At 44.2% G+C, this 19,641-nt stretch overlaps 1 long non-coding RNA gene across 1 annotated transcript; it reads right to left on the bottom strand.

Moving 5' to 3' along the window:
* Window positions 1-11,356: 11,356 nt before the first annotated feature.
* On the bottom strand, window positions 11,357-13,675 carry LOC120976732 (uncharacterized). Its single transcript, XR_012205028.1, has 2 exons — window positions 13,170-13,675; window positions 11,357-13,034 (listed from the first exon to the last, which is right to left on the bottom strand). It is a non-coding gene; the product is annotated as an uncharacterized lncRNA (long non-coding RNA).
* Window positions 13,676-19,641: the final 5,966 nt, after the last annotated feature.

Here is a 19,641-nt window from a genome sequence, read left to right on the forward strand (position 1 = left end):
TTTGGGTTCGAGCTTATCAACCTGAAACTTTTTCACATAAGCATCGCAGCCCCAAACTTTTAAGAAACGACAACTTAGGTTTCTATAAACGGTGTCGTCTCAACGGAATTGCGTGGTGCCCCTTTTAAAGTGAATGCGGTTGTCTCTAATGCCTAACCCATAAACGATAGTGGTAATTTGATAAGAAACATCATGGTATGCACCATATCCAATAGGGTGCAGTTATGATGTTCGGACACACCATCACACTATGGTGTTCCAGGCAGTATTAATTGTGAAACACTTTCCACAATGTCTCAATCGTGTGCCAAACTCGTCACTCAGATACTCATCTCTATGATCATATCACAGACATTTTATCCTCTTGTCACGATGATCTTCAACTTCACTCTGAAATTACTTGAACTTTTCAATAATTCAGACTTGTGTTTCATCAAGTAAATACACTCAGCATCTACTCAGATCATCTGTGAAGTAAGAACACAACGATATCCACTGCATGTCTCAGCACTCATTGGACTGCATACATCAAAATGTATTACTTCCAATAAGTTGCTCTCTTGTTCCATCTTACTGAAAACGAGGCCTTTCAGTCATCTTGCCCATGTGGTATGATTTGCATGTCTCAAGTGATTCAAAATCAAGTGAGTCCAAACGATCCATTTGCATGGAGTTTCTTCATGCATATATACCAATAGACATGGTTCGCATGTCTCAATCTTTTCAAAAACGAGTGAGTCCAAAGATCCATCTACATGGAGCTTCTTCATGCGTTCTATACCAATATGACTCAAGTTGCAGTGCCACAAGTATGTGGTACTATCATTACTATCTTATATCTTTTGGCACGAACATGTGTATCATGGCGATCGAGATTCATTTCAGGTGCAAGACCATTGAAGGTATTATTCAAATAAACAGAGTAACCATTATTCTCCTTAAATGAATAACCGTATTGCGATAAACATAATCCAATCATGTTTATGCTCAACACCAAATAACAATTATTTAGGTTTAACACCAATCTCGATGGTAGAGGGAGCATGCGATGCTTGATCACATCAACCTTGGAAACACTTCCAACACATATCGTCATCTCACCTTTAGCTAGTCTCCGTTTATTCCGCAGCATTTATTTCGAGTTACTAACACTTAGCAACCGAACCAGTATCTAATACCCTGGTGCTGCTGGGAGTACTAGTAAAGTACACATTCATATAACGTATATCCAATATACTTCTGTCGACCTTGCCTGCCTTCTCATCTACCAAGTATCTAGGGTAGTACTGCTTCAGTGACCGTTCCTCTCATTACAGAAGCACTTAGTCTCGGGTTTGGGTTCAACCTTGGGATTCTTCACTAGAGCAGCAAACGACTTGCTGTTTCATGAAGTTTGCCCTTGCCCTTCTTAAACTAGTGGTTGTACTAACCATCAACAATTGATGCTCCTTCTTGATTTCTACTCTCGCGGTGTCAAACATCGCGAATAGCTCAAGGATCATCATAACTATCCTTGATATGTTATAGTTCATCACGAAGCTCTACTAGCTTGGTGGCAGTGACTATGGAGAACTATCACTATCTCATCTGGGAGATTAACTCCCACTCGATTCAAGCGATTGTGGCACTCAGACAATCTGAGCACACGCTCAACGATTGAGCTTTTCTCCCTTAGTTTGCAGGCTTAAGAAACTTGTCAGAGGTCTCATACCTCTTGACGTGGGCACTAGTCTGAAATCCCAATTTCAGTCTTCGGAACATCTCACATGTTCTGCGACGTTTCAAGAACGTCTTTGGTGCCACAATTCTAAACCGCACTGAACTATCACGTAGTCATCAAAACGTGTATGTCAGATGTTTCGTAACATCTACAGACGGCGCTGAGGTTCAGCACACCGAGCGGTGCATTAAGGACATAAGCCTTCTGTGCAGCAATGAGGACAATCCTCAGTTTACGGACCCAGTCCGCATAATTGCTACTACCAACTTTCAACTAAATTTTCTCTAGGAACATATCTTAACCAGTAGAACTAAAGCGCAAGCTATGACATAATTTGCAAATACCTATTTGACTATGTTCATGATAATGAAGTTCATCTGATTATGAACTCCCACTCAGATAGACATCCCTCTAGTCATCTAAGTGAAACATGATCCGAGTTTAACTAGGCTGTGTCCGATCATCACGTGAGACGGACTAGTCAAGATCGGTGAACATCTCCATGTTGATCGTATCTTCTATACGACTCATGCTCGACCTTTCAGTCCTCCGTGTTCCGAGGCCATGTCTGTACATGCTAGGCTCGTCAAGTCAACCTAAGTGTATTGCGTGTGTTCCGAGGCCATGTCTGTACATGCTAGGCTCGTCAACACCCGTTGTATTCGAACGTAAGAATCTATCACACCCGATCATCACGTGGTGCTTCGAAACGACGAACCTTCGCAACGGTGCACAGTTAGGGTGAACACTTTCTTGAAATTATTATAAGGGATCATCCTACTTGCTACCGTCGTTCTAAGCAAATAAGATGCTAAAACATGATAAACATCACATGCAATCAAATAGTGACATGATATGGCCAATATCATTATGCTCCTTTGATCTCCATCTTCGGGGCACCATGATCATCTTTGTCACCGGCATGACACCATGATCTCCATCATCATGATCTCCATCATTGTGTCTTCATGAAGTCGTCACGCCAACGATTACTTCCACTTCTATGGCTAACTCGTTTAGCAACAAAGTAAAGTAATTTACATGGCGTTATTCAATGACACGCAGGTCATACAAAATAATAAAGACAACTCCTATGGCTCCTGCCGGTTGTCATTCTCATCGACATGCAAGTCGTGATTCCTATTACAAGAATATGATCAATCTCATACATCACATATATCATTCATCACATCTTCTGGCCATATCAGATCACATGGCACATGCTGCAAAAACAAGTTAGACGTCCTCTAATTGTTGTTGCAAGTTTTTACGTGGTTTGTAGGTTTCTAGCAAGAACGTTTCTTACCTACGTATGACCACAATGTGATTTGCCAATTTCTATTTACCCTTCATAAGGACCCTTTTCATCGAATCTGTTCCGACTAAAGTAGGAGAGACAGACACCCGCTAGCCACCTTATGCATCTAGTGCATGTCAGTCGGTGGAACCTGTCTCACGTAAGAGTACGTGTAAGGTCGGTCCGGGCCGCTTCATCCTACAATGCCGCCGAAACAAGAAAAGACTAGTAGTGGCAAGAAGAATTGGCAAACTCAACGCCCACAACTACTTTGTGTTCTACTCGTGCATAGTAACTACGCATAAACCTGGCTCTGATACCACTGTTGGGAATCGTAGCATAATTTAAAATTTTCCTACGCTCACCAAGATGCATCTATGGAATCTACTAGCAACGAGGGGAAAGGAGTGCATCTACATACCCTTGTAGATCGCGAGCGGAAGCGTTCCAATGAACGTGGATGACGGAGTCGTACTCGCCGTGATCCAAATCACCGATGACCGAGTGCCGAACGGACGGCACCTCCGCGTTCAACACACGTACGGTGCAGCAACGTCTCCTCCTTCTTGATCCAGCAAGGGGGGAGGAGAGGTTGATGGAGATCCAACAGCACGACGGCGTGGTGGTGGATGTAGCGGGTCTCCGGCAGGGCTTCGCCAAGCTTCTGCGAGAGAGAGAGAGAGGTGTTGCAGGGGAGGAGGGAGGCGCCCAAGGCTTAGATATTGCTGCCCTCCCTTCCCCCCACTATATATAGGGCCAAGGGAGAAGGGGGGGCGCAGCCTTGCCCCTTCCTCCAAGGAAGGGTGCGGCCAGGGGGGAGTCCTTCCCCCCCAAGGCACCTCGGAGGTGCCTTCCCCCTTTAGGACTCTCCCTTTTTTCTTATCTCTTGCGCATGGGCCTCTTGGGGCTGGTGCCCTTGGCCCATATAGGCCAAGGCGCACCCCTTACAGCCCATGTGGCCCCCCGGGGCTGGTGGACCCCCTTGGTGGACCCCCGGACCCCTTTCGGCACTCCCGGTACAATACCGATAAAGCGCGAAACTTTTCCGGCGACCAAAATAAGACTTCCCATATATAAATCTTTACCTCCGGACCATTCCGGAACCTCTCGTGACGTCCGGGATCTCATCCGGGACTTCGAACAACTTTCGAGTTTCCGCATACATATATCTCTACAACCCTAGCGTCACCGGACCTTAAGTGTGTAGACCCTACGGGTTCGGGAGACATGCAGACATGACCGAGACGCCTCTTCGGTCAATAACCAACAGCGGGATCTGGATACCCATGTTGGCTCCCACATGTTCCACGATGATATCATCGGATGAACCACGGTGTCGAGGATTCAATCAATCCGTATGCAATTCCCTTTGTCAATCGGTATGTTACTTGCCCGAGATTCGATCGTCGGTATCCCAATACCTTGTTCAATCTCGTTACCGGCAAGTCTCTTTACTCGTACCGCAATGCATGATCCCGTGACTAACGCCTTAGTCACATTGAGCTCATTATGATGATGCATTACCGAGTGGGCCCAGAGATACCTCTCCGTTACACGGAGTGACAAATCCCAGTCTCGATCCGTGCCAACCCAACAGACACTTTCGAAGATACCCGTAATGCACCTTTATAGTCACCCAGTTACGTTGTGACGTTTGGCACACCCAAAGCACTCCTACGGTATCCGGGAGTTGCACGATCTCATGGTCTAAGGAAAAGGTACTTGACATTGGAAAAGCTCTAGCAAACGAAACTACACGATCTTTTATGCTATGCTTAAGTTGGGTCTTGTCCATCACATCATTCTCCTAATGATGTGATCCCGTTATCAATGACATCCAATGTCCATAGTCAGGAAACCATGACTATCTGTTGATCAACGAGCTAGTCAACTAGAGGCTTACTAGGGACAGGTTGTGGTCTATGTATTCACACATGTATTACGATTTCCGGACAATACAATTATAGCATGAATAATAGACAATTACCATGAACAAAGAAATATAATAATAACCATTTATTATTGCCTCTAGGGCATATTTCCAACACGAGGAGCTTGACTCCATACTCTGGGGGTTGCGGACCACGCCAACCGCACGACCGGACACACACCGTTCTTCATGGTATACGGCGTAGAGGCTGTCTTGCCCTGCGATATTATTCATGACTCACCTCGAGTGCGCATGTATGAGGAGAGAGAGGCCAGCTCGATCGGCAGGACGACTTAGATGGCCTGGAGGAGGAGTGCGACGTTGCAAAAGCCCGTTCCGCATTCTACCAACAACAAGCTCGAAGATACCAAAGCAGAGAAGTGCGGGCAAAGACTTATAATGTCAGTGAACTCGTTCTACGCCTACCAGAGAAGAAAAAGGGCAAGCTCAAACCCAAATGGGAGGGTCCCTTCATTATATATGAAGTTCTCACTGAAGGAACCTATCGCCTTCGCAATGCATCAGATAATCGCTTAGAGCCGAACCCATGGAACGCTGCTCGACTCCGAAGATTCTACGCCTAGGTCCAGACACATACCTTTGTTCGTTCCCTTTTTCTCCTTTTTAATTTTCCCCCTTTTCGTTTTTTTACGATTTCTAGCATGTGTTCGGGTAAGCCGCACACTTGAGGGGTATGCATCCTTAAATGTACACACCCCATCATAACTGGGGGCTTCTCTCAATAGAAGCTTATTGTTTTGAGCATAAAGCTCACCATATATATATATATATATATATATGTGTTGTTTGCTCACATACGTCCTGTCTTCGCCATTATATGCACCTCTATGAATTAAGTTTTTGCCAAGCTGGATTGCCTAGCTCCTATGCTTATGCCCTACATTCCCGCTTGTTCGGCTAGGGCATAAAGTGAGCACCTCTGCGATTGTTACAACCGGGTCATCCGGACATGTACCTCAGACGGGTGAAGCCGAAAGGTAGCATCCTTAAGGGAATAATTGGTCGGCGGACAAACGACGAAATGCCTTTGTTGCAATATAAACTATCAAAATACAAAGACTCTTGTGATTCTTTCGCATCACGACTTAGGCATGCATACATAATGCATGCTGATCCAGGGAGAGGAACCCTTAACGGAACTATTCTCTCTGGAAGATGTTTCTTACGTTAAAAGGTAATATAACATAACTCCCCGAATACAGTTTGTCTGTTCAAGCACTATGGCTAGATTGCCTGGTTTCCGAACATACTTGGTGTTTCCCACAGGTATAGTATTCGGAAACACTCCAACCCTTGGGTTTCGGAGGTCGAAGCGGAAGGTCTGCCATGACAATCTTTTACAATCCGGCCGGAGATAAGTTTTATGATAAAGTGTATTGTTACATGAAATCACACGCCTACTCTTTATCTATGCCATCTATCAGGCTGTCTAGTTTACAGTCCTGTTGTGAGAATTTGGCGGCTATCTTTACTTGGTCGTACACCAAGCTAACCGGCATTTCTTATCTGTCTGGTCCCCGAGGTCCGACCCGGGCCATATGATTCGGATCAAGTCCGGTATACCGCGTTTTCACCATGGCCCAGGCTTCTCGTGCACCTTCTCGACATGCTGATGCCTTCCATAGCTCAAAACAAAGATGAGCTCCCTTGAATAAATTCGCGAGCTCCTCCATAATTTCTGGAGGAGAATCGGATGGCCATAAAGCCTTAGCAATGTTCCTCATTGCTTTCTGAGCTCGCTCGTGCACTTTGGATAGCTCTTGCAGCAAATCGCCTTGAAATCCGGACACTTCTCCCTCGGGCTGCCCAGTTAACAAACCTACAGGAACAAATCTCGTAAAACTTTCAATCAGGGGATCTTATGAAAGTTAGGTTCAAGGACATACTAAATATGCCGCCTTTCAGCTTTCTCTTCTCCTTCAAGGCATCCGACAGTTGGGCTCTTACGTCCTTTAGCTCTTCGGCTTGCTTGATGTTGGCATCCTATAGTTTGTTCTTCTCATTAATGGTTCGTGTTAATACACGTTGACCAGCGGCTTCTTGCCCTTCGGCATGTTGTTTGTCCGCCTGAGCAACCTTTAGCCTCTCCTCCAACTGATCTGCCGATCCAGCTGCTGTAAACAAAACAATGAATATTCAAAAATCATTGTTAGCACAGAATCGTATTTTCCGGACACTGTTGTGCCTACCATCCAGTGCCTTCTTGGATTTCTTCAAATTTTCCAGTTCGGCGATGACAACAGTTAGCTTGGTCTGACATTCTTCAAGCTCCTTGGTCAGCGTGTTATTTTTCACCGTGAGTACCTGATAATATAAACGACCCTTAGATCAGTTGGGCCAACTACTTCAAGTCTCAGGGGCTACTGGCACATGATTATTGAATCTAAACAAAGTTTTTACCCACATATCCTTTGAAAGCTGGTGAGTGGCTCCGGCAAGTCCATCCCGAGCAGCTCGGATATATGCATCTGCAGAGCTGAGGGCATTGAACGCCTCTTCGGTGAAACTTGGGTCGTGCATGGCCTCTTTCCGCCGTCGATGATACATCGTGCTCTCCACTTCGGACTTGGTGACGGATACATTATCTGAATCCTCTTGGAGATGACAATCCGACATTTTACCCGTATCAACCCTAGTCCTTATGGCAGGGTCCGGGGCCGGATTGGTCGATGCATGGCCGGTGAGGTCCCCGTATATAGTCCCGCGTATGCTCTTCCTAAAAAATGGCCCAGCGGAAAACGTCACAATTCGGTCTATCCACCGAGTGCATGTTAAAAAAATACCTCTTTGGTGAAGGCGGGGGCTCGGTGGTATCACCGTTTTCCCTTCTTTTCAAAGACTCGCCCTACGCGGGCGTCGCCTTCTTAGAGGATGCCTTTGATACAGCTTGGCGAGACGAGTGCCGCCCCTTCGGAGCATGAGACAGTGCAATGGGTGAGGCACAATGGGAAAACTCTTTTGGAGGAGACGTCTCCTGGGTACTTACATGAGAGGAGGGGAGAAGGCCGGGGTAATCGGCAATAATGGCCACTTCCGTGCCGTCGTAGCTCACCTGATAAAAAAAAACCTCCTTAAGTTCTATGAATATATCCGGATCTTCTTCATATCCGGGATCCAGGTCTCGAACATGGTCCTCTGGTTGCGGAGCGGGGCTGTAGACCCCCTCGACGACCTTTCTCCATTCCTATTAAAAGTAGCCGAATTAAATTCGACTAGCATAACTCTGGAAAAAGGTTGAGTAAGGCCAATAATAAAAAAACTCACCCAGTCGATGGGGTTATACATGGAAAAACCTTCCCGTCATTTCAAGCGAGTGAAGTCTTCCTTCTCCCCTTTGTAAAGGTTGGCTAAGATGGTGGCCAGGGCGGCAAAATTGTTTGGACCCTTGCGTAGACAGCGGGATGCATCGTCCTCCCTGTTGTAATTCCACATAGGAAAACCTATAGATTGGAGCAGCTGAACGCATCGCGTTACTGAAATCGCCATTACCTCGATTATAGACAGCCCAGAGTTGGCAAGTACTCTGATCTTGCTTGCTAGCCTCTTGACCTCCACACTGTCTTCTTCCTTGAGGCTTCGGGGACGCCAGCTAGCGCGCTTCTTTAAAGGAGCGCTGGAGAATTCGGGAAGACCGCGCCGGATTGGGTTCGGAAGAACAACGTCTTCGATATAAAACCATTCCGAGGACCACTCTTCGGATGCCTTCTTCGTAGTGCTGGATAGGTATCCTGTCCCGGCTATGCGCCATACTTCGGCGCCGCCCACCTCAAATATAGATCCCTTTTGGGAGTGGGGGACGAGGCAGAAAAATTTCCGCCATAGCTCGAAATGAGCCTCACAGCCTAGAAACAGCTCGCAAAGAGCAACGAAGCCCGCGGTGTGCAGGATGGAGCCTGGCGTCAGATTGTGCAGTTGGAGGCCGTAATACTCCAGGAGACCTCTGAGAAAAGGGTGGATAGGAAATCCTACGCCTCTCAAAAGGAAGGAAACGAAGCACACCCGCTCCTCTTTAGAAGGATTGGGGAAATTCTCCGCCAGGGCTTCGCCATTGATGGAAGTTAATCCAGCCCGAACGGAGACTAGATCTGTAGGAGGAAGATATCCCTGCGTCTGAAGTTTATTCAGATGGGCGCGGGATACCGAGCAGCTTTCCCAGTCCCCTTTTTGAGGACTGAGGGGGCGTGAGGAAGAGCTAGGAGCGCCGGCCATGTTTGGACAATTTCCTATGGCGAGTTCTAAGGATTTCCGCGTGGTGTGGAATGGCATCTAAGATCTCATCTCCTTAAATAGACGCCTTCCCTGCATGGTCGAGGGGTTATTTGTAAAAAAGCACCTAGACCATTCGCATTCATCCGACACGTGGATGCCGAGGCGACGGCAGCAAAGAAATAATATTTAATGGAGAACTCGCCTTGCAAAGCCGAAGACATAAAGCCGGATACTACGTCGCCATTGAAAGCAAGTTCGGGGGCTACTAAGGGAGTCCTGGATAAGGGGGGTCCTCGGGCCTCCGGGCTATGTGACATGGGCCGGACTGATGGGCCGTGAAGATACAAGATGGAAGGCTTTCCCCCGTGTCCGGATGGGACTCTCCGTTGCGTGGACAACAAGCTTGGCGGCCAGACGTGTAGTTTCCTTTCTCTGTAAACCGACTCTGTACAACCCTAGCCCCCTCCGGTGTCTATATAAACCGGAGGGTTTAGTCCATAGAGGCAATCACAAATCATACAGGCTAGAAATATAGGGTTTAGCCATTACGATCTCGAGGTAGATCAACTCTTGTAACCCCTATACTCATCAAAGTCAATCAAGCAGGAAGTAGGGTATTACCTCCATTAAGAGGGCCTGAACCTGGGTAAACATCGTGTCCCTCGTCTCCTGTTACCTTCGTTCCTCAGACGCACAGTTCGGGACCCCCTACCCGAGATCAGCCGGTTTTGACACCGACACAGACCAACACATTGCAAACCATGTGAGACAACCCTACTAACAGGAATCAGTAGAATCAGAAAACAAACATCAACTAACCACAAGTGTTGAAGACCGCAAGGCAAAAGTTACAAAAAAATAAGATGATATATTATGACACTGCAACTTCATTTCTTTACAGCTCTGGGGTATATGACCCAATCAAATGGAAAAATAGTATGTGCCCTGTTCTAGCCACTAATAAGATATCAGTAGTTGGACACCGAAACAGAGCTAAATTAATTCGCCATACAACGGATTAACTATATCATGTGTGAATTGACCAGAAAAAATAGTTACAGAAGAAAATAACCATGAAACTATCTAGCCGCCAATGAAGATAGATTTGTAGATACTGAAAACATACATAAGGTTTCTTGGTAGCTAAAGATAGTGATTTGTTTTGCAGTTTCTTGGTAGTTCCACGAAACATGATGTTGTGACAATAACCGTGATATGCTAGCATCCCACTAAATATAACATTAGTGGCAGTAAGTATACATGTCACATGTAAGCTTAAACGGGGCAGCGGAAGCAAACCGTATTACTACGGAACCAAACAGTAAGTTTAATCCTTGCAGGCATTCCATCAAACACCTTGTGTGCATACACCAACAAGCTAACAAAACTTGACATCTACACACATGGCAGCCACCAAGTATTTGGTTGCATCATACTTGCAAGAACAAAAAGACCACAAGATCAATACCCCAAGATTATCAACATATCAAAGAACACTAGCATGCTCGTATGCAAGACATCAACATACACCATGCTCCATCTCACCATGGTACTAGATATCCCAATATAACCGAGGGTTGAATCACCGAGGGATATTAGAGTTCACCATCGGCTAAGACTATAACCGACGGTGTACCGTCGGAAATCTTCCGTCGGTGATGTTTGGTCGGCCATTACTACAATAGCCGACGGTACTGTCGATTATCATCTTCGCCTACAGTTCAAAGCCGACAGTGACCCGTCGATCATGTCTTGCTCGGCAGCTGTCTCACCATGTGTCGACGACGCTGATAACCAACCGTTCCCCGTCAGTTATGTATTTGCCAGCGGTTTTTCTCTCCCGTCAGTATTGACATGGTTGCCAGTATATTTGTACCGTCGGATTTAGCTATAGCCGAGAGTGCCTAACACCATCGGGATTAATAAAGGTTGACGGTCTGCATACACCATCGGGATTAATAAAGGTTGACGGTCTGCATACACTGTGGGACATTGTTGTCGCCAAGTGGTCCTCATACACCATCAATTTGTATAATTACCGAGAGTTTGACAATCTATATACTTTAATTATGCTGGCGATTATCACTTACATAGGCATATTATAAATCTAAGCATTTCAGAATTATTGCACAAAGTGCAAATATCACAATCATGAGATACTTCGCAGTGCAATATATTTGACCAAGTGACAAAAGATGAATTATATTTTGCACAATCTCATAATGTATCAAAAGCACAACAAGAGTTGCATCCAAATAACATTAAATATTAATGATTCATCGAAAAAAAAAGAGGAAATAGTGACTACATAATTTTACAAAAAACATCAAACACCATCAAGGCTCCAGCTTGAGAACTTCAGTTGGTTGAATCACATGGAGAAATATGTTCTACTCTTTGGCCTCATATTACGCTCACCACCATAGATATCGCTCCCATCATTCCGACTACCTCCAACATTGCTTCCCATTCTCTAGAAGTTATCAAACTTTTTGTGAGAAACATGAAGACAGTGATCATAAGAAGGGATAACCAACTGAAATAATCTGGAGATGGCAAGACAAGTCAGACAAATATGCAAACGAAAATATAGCGCTGTAAGGAGGACGAGTGGATAACAAGTACTGCCAATCTACTTATATTTTGACAAACAGATTCACACAGAACATATAAGTTATAGTTTGACACCACAACACCAGCAGATTATAATCTGGACACTTAACTATTTGACAAGTGTAACTTCTTCCAAGCAAAATAAGACAAGTAACTCTTCCAATCTGATATGAAATTTGGGACAAGAAAAGAAGAAAGTACATATGAAACAAGAAAAGAAGAAAGTATAGACAAGAAAGCTGAAGCAAGCACTGCACCTATCCTATCTTTCGCTGTGCATGCAGGAGTAATGAACCATAGACAAATCAGTAACCTGAAGAATACTGAAATGGCACCCTTCGTCAAAGCCATCGGTTAATCTTAGGCAATGGCACCCTTGCCTGCATGTATACATTGATAAGTGAAGACTTCCTAATTGTTGTATGGTTTCAAGACAAACTAGAAGAGGTACTTCCTGCACAGCAGTCTCCATCCGCAAGTTAAAAGACCAGGTACAAAGGAATTGGAACATTTCCAGTTTGCATGAAGTAACTGGAACAATGAGACATGGTTTTTCAACTGATGCAAGTCTGGCAACAAATCTAGATGCCATTAGATATTGCATTGATTTTTTTGTGCATTCCAAATGAAAAAAAACGAAGAAATTGCTACTATAGATGACCTGCTAGAATAAAAGAACCAACATTTTCTAATGGAGGGAGTACATAATGTGCATCTATGAACCACTAAAATATTCAAATAATCCATTGGCTCGTCTAGCATTTGGCAAAAATTACACTGACGCGCCAAAACTACTCTGCTAGTACACTTGGTAATAATTTAGACCAATTATATCCGATAGAAATTCACACCAAGATACATGTACAGAGCTGATGCTTCAAACTAAACTCCCACGATTCAGTACTCAAGACAGTACGTAGAATGCTGGATTTGTTCACTAAATTGGCAAGAGATGTTATCATTCATGTACATCTACCTGCATCAAACGGCAATGGTATCAATCGCTGCAAATACAAAGTAACTTAGTCCATCTAGTGCTGCTTTGCACTGCAAATACAAAGTAATTTAGTCCATCTAGTGGTGCTTTACACTGCAAAACTGCAGTGGACCAAAAAAAGATTAGGACGCAACAATGGGTTTTTGACTCTGAAATCGCCTTCTGGTGCGGCTCTGCTGCAGCGACGGAAAAAACGCAGGTCCGCATCGGCCACGTGTCGAGCAGATGACGACGCCGACTTGTCTATCTGATAAAGCAAAAGAAAAGGAAAAAGGTCGTACCATTAAAATGCAGAGATGCAGAGAACCTTGCCCACAACCTTCCTCATCAGCCTCCTGCAGAGATCCTTGCAACAGATGAGGAACAGAGTCTCAAGGTATACCTCCACATCGTCGCAGTCGTAGAGCGATGCCCGCTGCTTCTTGGACCAGTGATCTGAGAACTTGGCGGTGAAGAACCCGCTCTCCGCAATGAATATTTGGCAGTACAAGCAGAACGTGAGGGAGAGACCGTCGTTGGAGCTGAATGTGAGGCGCACGTCGGAGGAGTCGAGGATAGAGGGGAGTGGCGGCGCTCAGAGGTGGGGAATCGAGTGCAGAGACTGATATCAGGGTAGGCGGTCAAAAGAAGAGAGGGTGCAGGGGATCCAGTAAGGATTTTTCTGGAGCAGCTGGAGGACTAGAGGAGGAAAGCAACGCCGATGGGCGAGTGGAGCGGCTGGAGGACTAGAGGAGGAAAGCAACGCCGATGGGCGAGAGGAGCGGCGGTGGTGGCGGCAGGTGGACGCACGGGCGGATCTGGGGAGCTGGCGTCGGGAGGGTTGAGGCGTAGGGGATGGGGGAGTGGCCGGATAAGGGGCAGGGACGGTTGCGTTGCGCGACTCCGAAATTTTCTAAAGGACCGCGCGCATTTTCTATTTTTAAGCCTCGCGCGCGCTTTGATAAACAAAAATCTAGTTTCTATTATTTTCTTTTTGATGAAGTTAAATCAAGTTTCTATTCATAGTTTTGTTTTCCGCTTTCTTTTTGACAGATCTATTCTTATGTTTCCACTATACTCCAGTTTCTTAATTTAATATTTGGAATCCATAATTGTTTTAATTCTAGACATTACTTGCTAATTCATGATCTGAACAATACATTATTATCTATTTTATTATATAACAATTTTTCCTAAAAAATCTCTAATAAATTTATATTTGTTTTTTCATTTGCGAGAAGGCCAAGGCCATATAACGTTGTCCTACACTTACAAGATTGTAGGTATGAAAACAGAAAAAAAAAATAGGTCAGTGGGTATATCGCGTCCTTTTGCACTGTCGGTGCCACGCATGAGCAAAACTCGATGGCACATACGGATCTTTGAACCACCCTCGGAGCCAGGGTAATATTGACATAGCAGCTGAGAAGTCGTTGGTAGGAGCATAACAAGCTAAGAATAGGATCATTGTCCCAGAGAACAAGGCGATGAAGAAAGCTCGACAACCAAGATATGGCCAGAAAGAGCTGGTGAGGACTTGCACTAGCTTCTCGGTGAAGCCAAAGTTGGTCATGCTTCGCCGCACAGAGAAGAAGCCAACAGACCAAAACATGAACTGCCATCGTTCACACCACAAACGACGTCGTGGAAGACCACCTACACGAATGAAGACAAAATTGGGACTCTAGATCTGGCCAGGCTGAAGCTCCATACACCACCAGCCGCCAGCAATATGTATTGTTGGAACGAGGACATGATAGGTAACCTTATTTCATGCTACTAATGATGCCATGGACTTTCCACTGTCTGTCAGACACCTAGGCTAAACCCTAATTGAAGCTAGGGTAAACCTAAACAACACGAACAACCCCAAACCTGGGCTCCCCCCCCCCCCCACGCACACACACCTCCCCATCGTTCGTAGGCACCCGGAGGCGAGGGGAACCGGAGACATCGTCACATAAGAGAGAAAACCTAGCCGCTTTCTCTCTTGAGAACTTTCACTTCCCGAATATATTTTGTAGTTGGTGTAATACCCCCATTAGTCTCAATCAAAGTTGCCTACCTTCCATCATCAACTGGGCAATATCTCGTCTTGTCACCTAGTCATTTTTGAGCTACTTCTATCATCGTAAACGAACATCCCCACCTTCACATTGGTTGAGTCCACCTTCATCAATATGGACAATGACGCACCCAAAAATATTTTTCGGTTTTTAGTGTCACATACTATATAACGCAAAAACATTAATGGACTTAACCAAATAAATTTTCCCTTTTCATATTCCATAAATGAATTAAGAAAAATTCAATTTAGACTTTCATCCTCTCCATATTTATAATGGTAAAGATTTTCTTCCATCATCAACTCGATCAAGATTTTGGCTAGCTTGGTCGATGTACATCGTATAAGTTTGTCTTCTCTTGTCGTCTTGAGAACAACTCACAGTGATGATGCCGTAGGAGAAGATAGATCGTGGTGGGGACAACGACTTCTTCGAGACTCTCAAGGGCTCTCTCATTATGATACATTCTAAGTGCACATTTTTTTAACCATCCTATTTCTTTTATTTAGTACACATTTTTTAAGCATCATATTAATTATGGAAAGCAATAAAATGCATTTATCTATTGCTAGATCCTAATTCTTGGAATTTGTCTTATACAACAATTATCCGGAATATAACATGGGTCATTCCACATATTTATCAGCGTCGTACATACAAACAAATCACCGAGAGTGAAAGTTAACCGTCGGTTATTGCTATCCCAGTCGGGTAAATTTCTCAAACCGAGAGTCACATATGTACCGTTGTCCATTTCCACTCATAGGCGAGAGTTTTGTTTTCACCATCGCCTATTAAGTTTCACCGTCGGGCATTACATGTAATCCGCGTGGGTCTAAAACCCCGTCATACATTACAATGAACCATCGGGCATTAAATTGGATACCTGAGAGTTGGATTTTCACTGTCAGGCAATCTAGTATACCGTCGGCTATTGGCAGTAATATGTGTGAGTTGACAATAACCGTCGGCCATTGACACTACCATAGGCTATTACTGTAATAACCGACGGCCCGTCGGTTATTAGATTCCACCGTCGGAAATATGGGGATTTCTAGTAGTGAAGTGGCAAGCAATGTGACCAAATAACAGCAAGCATAGCAAGATAATACCCTTAGAGAGGGTTGACACCAAGATTTACGTGGAAATCCTTACAGGAAAAACCACGGGAGGCAGCACGAGCAATCATCCACTATGGAGAAGAAGGTACAAGCTGGGAGCCAACAAATAGAGGAGAGGACCCGAATCCCCTCTCAGATCTGAGCATAAAACACTCACTTATGCGTGGATTTGGTGAGGAAACACTCATCTCTCACTCTCTCAAACTCTCCCTAATTATAGCTCTCTCACGGTGAAGAACAAGCCACTCAAGTGGGGAAGAAGACCCCCAAAGGGGGGATCCCTCTCAATCTCCCAATCATGTGCAGCAGTAGGCTGCTGCCTTTTAGATGACCTAACATGCCCACTCCTCATGGTGGAAGTACCTGCTACCTCTTGAGCACTGCGTTGGTTTTCCCTTGAAGAGGAAAGGGTGATGCAGCAAAGTAGCGTAAGTATTTCCCTCAGTTTTTGAGAACCAAGGTATCAATCCAGTAGGAGCCACGCACGAGTCCCTCGCACCTACACAAACAAATAAATAAATCCTCGCAACCAACGCAATAAAGGGGTTGTCAATCCCTTCGCGGTCACTTACGAGAGTGAGATCTGATAGATATGATAAGATAATATTTTTTGTATTTTTATGATAAAGATGCAAAGTAAAGAAAGCAAAATAAAGACGACGCTAGAAATAACTTGTTGACGGGAGATTAATATGATGGAAAATAGACCCGGGGCCCATAGGTTTCACTAGTGGCTTCTCTCGAGAGCATAAGTATTACGGTGGGTGAACAAATTACTATTGAGCAATTGACAGAATTCAGCATAGTTATGAGAATATCTAGGTATGATCATGTATATAGGCATCACGTCCGAGACAAGTAGACCGACTCCTGCCTGCATCTACTACTATTACTCCACACATCGACCGCTATCCAGCATGCATCTAGAGTATTAAGTTCATAAGAACAGAGTAACACTTTAAGTAAGATGACATGATGTAGAGGGATAAACTCATGAAATATGATATAAACCCCATCTTGTTATCCTCGATGGCAACAATACAATACGTGCCTTGCTGCCCCTACTGTCACTGGGAAAGGCACCGCAAGATTGAACCCAAAGCTAAGCACTTCTCCCATTGCAAGAAAGATCAATCTAGTAGGCCAAGTCAAACTGATAATTCGAAGAGACTTGCAAAGATAACCAATCATACATAAAAGAATTCAGAGAAGATTCAAATATTGTTCATAGATAAACTTGATCATAAACCCACAATTCATCGGTCTCAACAAACACACCGCAAAAGAAGATTACATCGAATAGATCTCCACAAGGGAGGGGGAGAACATTGTATTGAGATCCAAAAAGAGAGAAGAAGCCATCTAGCTAATAACTATGGACCCGAAGGTCTGAGGTAAACTACTCACACATCATCGGAGAGGCTATGGTGTTGATGTAGAAGCCCTCCGTGATCGATGCCCCCTCCGGCGGAGCTCCGGAAAAGGCTCCAAGATGGGATCTCACAGTTACAGAAGGTTGCGGCGGTGGAATTAGGTTTTTGGCTCCGTATCTGGTAGTTTGGGGGTACGTAGGTATATATAGGAGGAAGAAGTATGTCGGTGGAGCAACGTGGGGCCCACGAGGGTGGAGGGCGCGCCCAGGGGGGTAGGCGCGCCCCCCTACCTCGTGCCCTCCTGGTTGATGTCTTGACGTAGGGTCCAAGTCCTTTGGATCACGTTCGTTCCGAAAATCACATTCCCGAAGGTTTCATTCCGTTTGGACTCCGTTTGATATTCTTTTTCTGCGAAACTCTGAAATAGGCAAAAACATCAATTCTGGGCTGGGCCTCCGGTTAATAGGTTAGTCCCAAAAATAATATAAAAGTGTATAATAAAGCCCATTAATGTCTAAAACAGAATATAATATAGCATGGAACAATAAAAAATTATAGATACATTGGAGACGTATCAAGCATCCCCAAGCTTAATTCTTGCTCGTCCTCGAGTAGGTAAATGATAAAAACAGAATTTTTGTGTGGAATGCTACTTGGCATAATTTCAATGTAATTCTCCTAATTGTGGTATGAATATACAGATCCCAAAGATTCAAGATAAAGGTTTAATATTGACATAAAAGTAATAATACTTCAAGCATACTAACTAAGCAATTATGTCCTCTCAAAATAACATGGCCAAAGAAAGTCTATCCCTACAAAATCATATAGTTTAGTCATGCTCCATTTTCGTCACACAAGAATGCTCTCATCATGCACAACCCCGATGACAAGCCAAGCAATTGTTTCATACTTTAGTAATCTCAAACTTTTTTCAACCTTCACGCAATACATGAGCGTGAGCCATGGATATAGCACTATGGGTGGAATAGAATATAATGATGGGGGTTATGTGGAGAAGACAAAAAAGGAGAAAGTCTCACATCAACGTGGCACAGACTATATAGCTCAAAAGATATAAGTGAAGCGCATAGAGTATTCTAATAAATTCTGAATCATGCGTGTCTCTCTCAAAAGGTGTGTACAGAAAAGATGATTGTGGTAAACTAAAAAGCAAAGGCTCAAATCATACAAGACGCTCCAAGAAAAACACATATCATGTGGTGAATAAAAATATAGCTCCAAGTAAAGTTACCGATGGAAGTAGACGAAAGAGGGGATGCCTTCCGGGGCATCCCCAAGCTTTGGACTTTTGGTATCCTTAGATTATCTTGGGGTGCCATGGGCATCCCCAAGCTTAGGCTCTTGCAACTCCTTGTTCCATAATCCATCAAATCTTTTACCCAAAACTTGAAAACTTCACAACACAAAACTTAACAGAAAATATCGTGAGCTCCGTTAGCGAAAGAAAACAAAACACCACTTCAAGGTACTGTAATGAACTCATTATTTATTTACATTGGTGCTAAACCTACTTTATTCCAACTTCTCTATGGTTTATAAACTATTTTACTAGCCATAGATTCAACAAAATAAGCAAACAACACACGAAAAACAGAATCCGTCAAAAACAGAACAGTCTTTAGTAATCTGTAACTAACACAAACTTCTGGAACTCCAAAAATTCAGCCAAAATAGGACGACCTAGGCAATTTGTTTATTGATCAGCAGCAACTGGAATCAATATTTTATCATGTTTTGATGATTTTTAACAATTATTTTTGTGAACAGAAAGTTTCTGAAATTTTCAGCAAGATCAAATAACTATCATCCAAGAAGATCCTATAGGTTAAACTTGGCACAAACACTAATTAAAACATAAAAACAAATCTAACCAGAGACTAGATCAAATATTTATTCCTAAACAGAAGCAAAAAACAAAAAACTAAAAATAAAATTGGGTTGCCTCCCAACAAGCGCTATCGTTTAACGCCCCTAGCTAGGCAGCATGAGCAATCATCCACTATGGAGAAGAAGGTACAAGCTGGGAGCCAACAAATAGAGGAGAGGCCCGAATCCCCTCTCAGATCTGAGCATAAAACACTCACTTATGCGTGGATTTGGTGAGGAAACACTCATCTCTCACTCTCTCAAACTCTCCCTAATTATAGCTCTCTCACGGTGAAGAACAAGCCACTCAAGTGGGGAAGAAGACCCCCAAAGGGGGGATCCCTCTCAATCTCCCAATCATGTGCAGCAGTAGGCTGCTGCCTTTTAGATGACCTAACATGCCCACTCCTCATGGTGGAAGTACC

Source organism: Aegilops tauschii, chromosome 3 (assembly GCF_002575655.3).
Source record: "Aegilops tauschii subsp. strangulata cultivar AL8/78 chromosome 3, Aet v6.0, whole genome shotgun sequence".
Lineage (NCBI taxonomy): Eukaryota > Viridiplantae > Streptophyta > Magnoliopsida > Poales > Poaceae > Aegilops > Aegilops tauschii.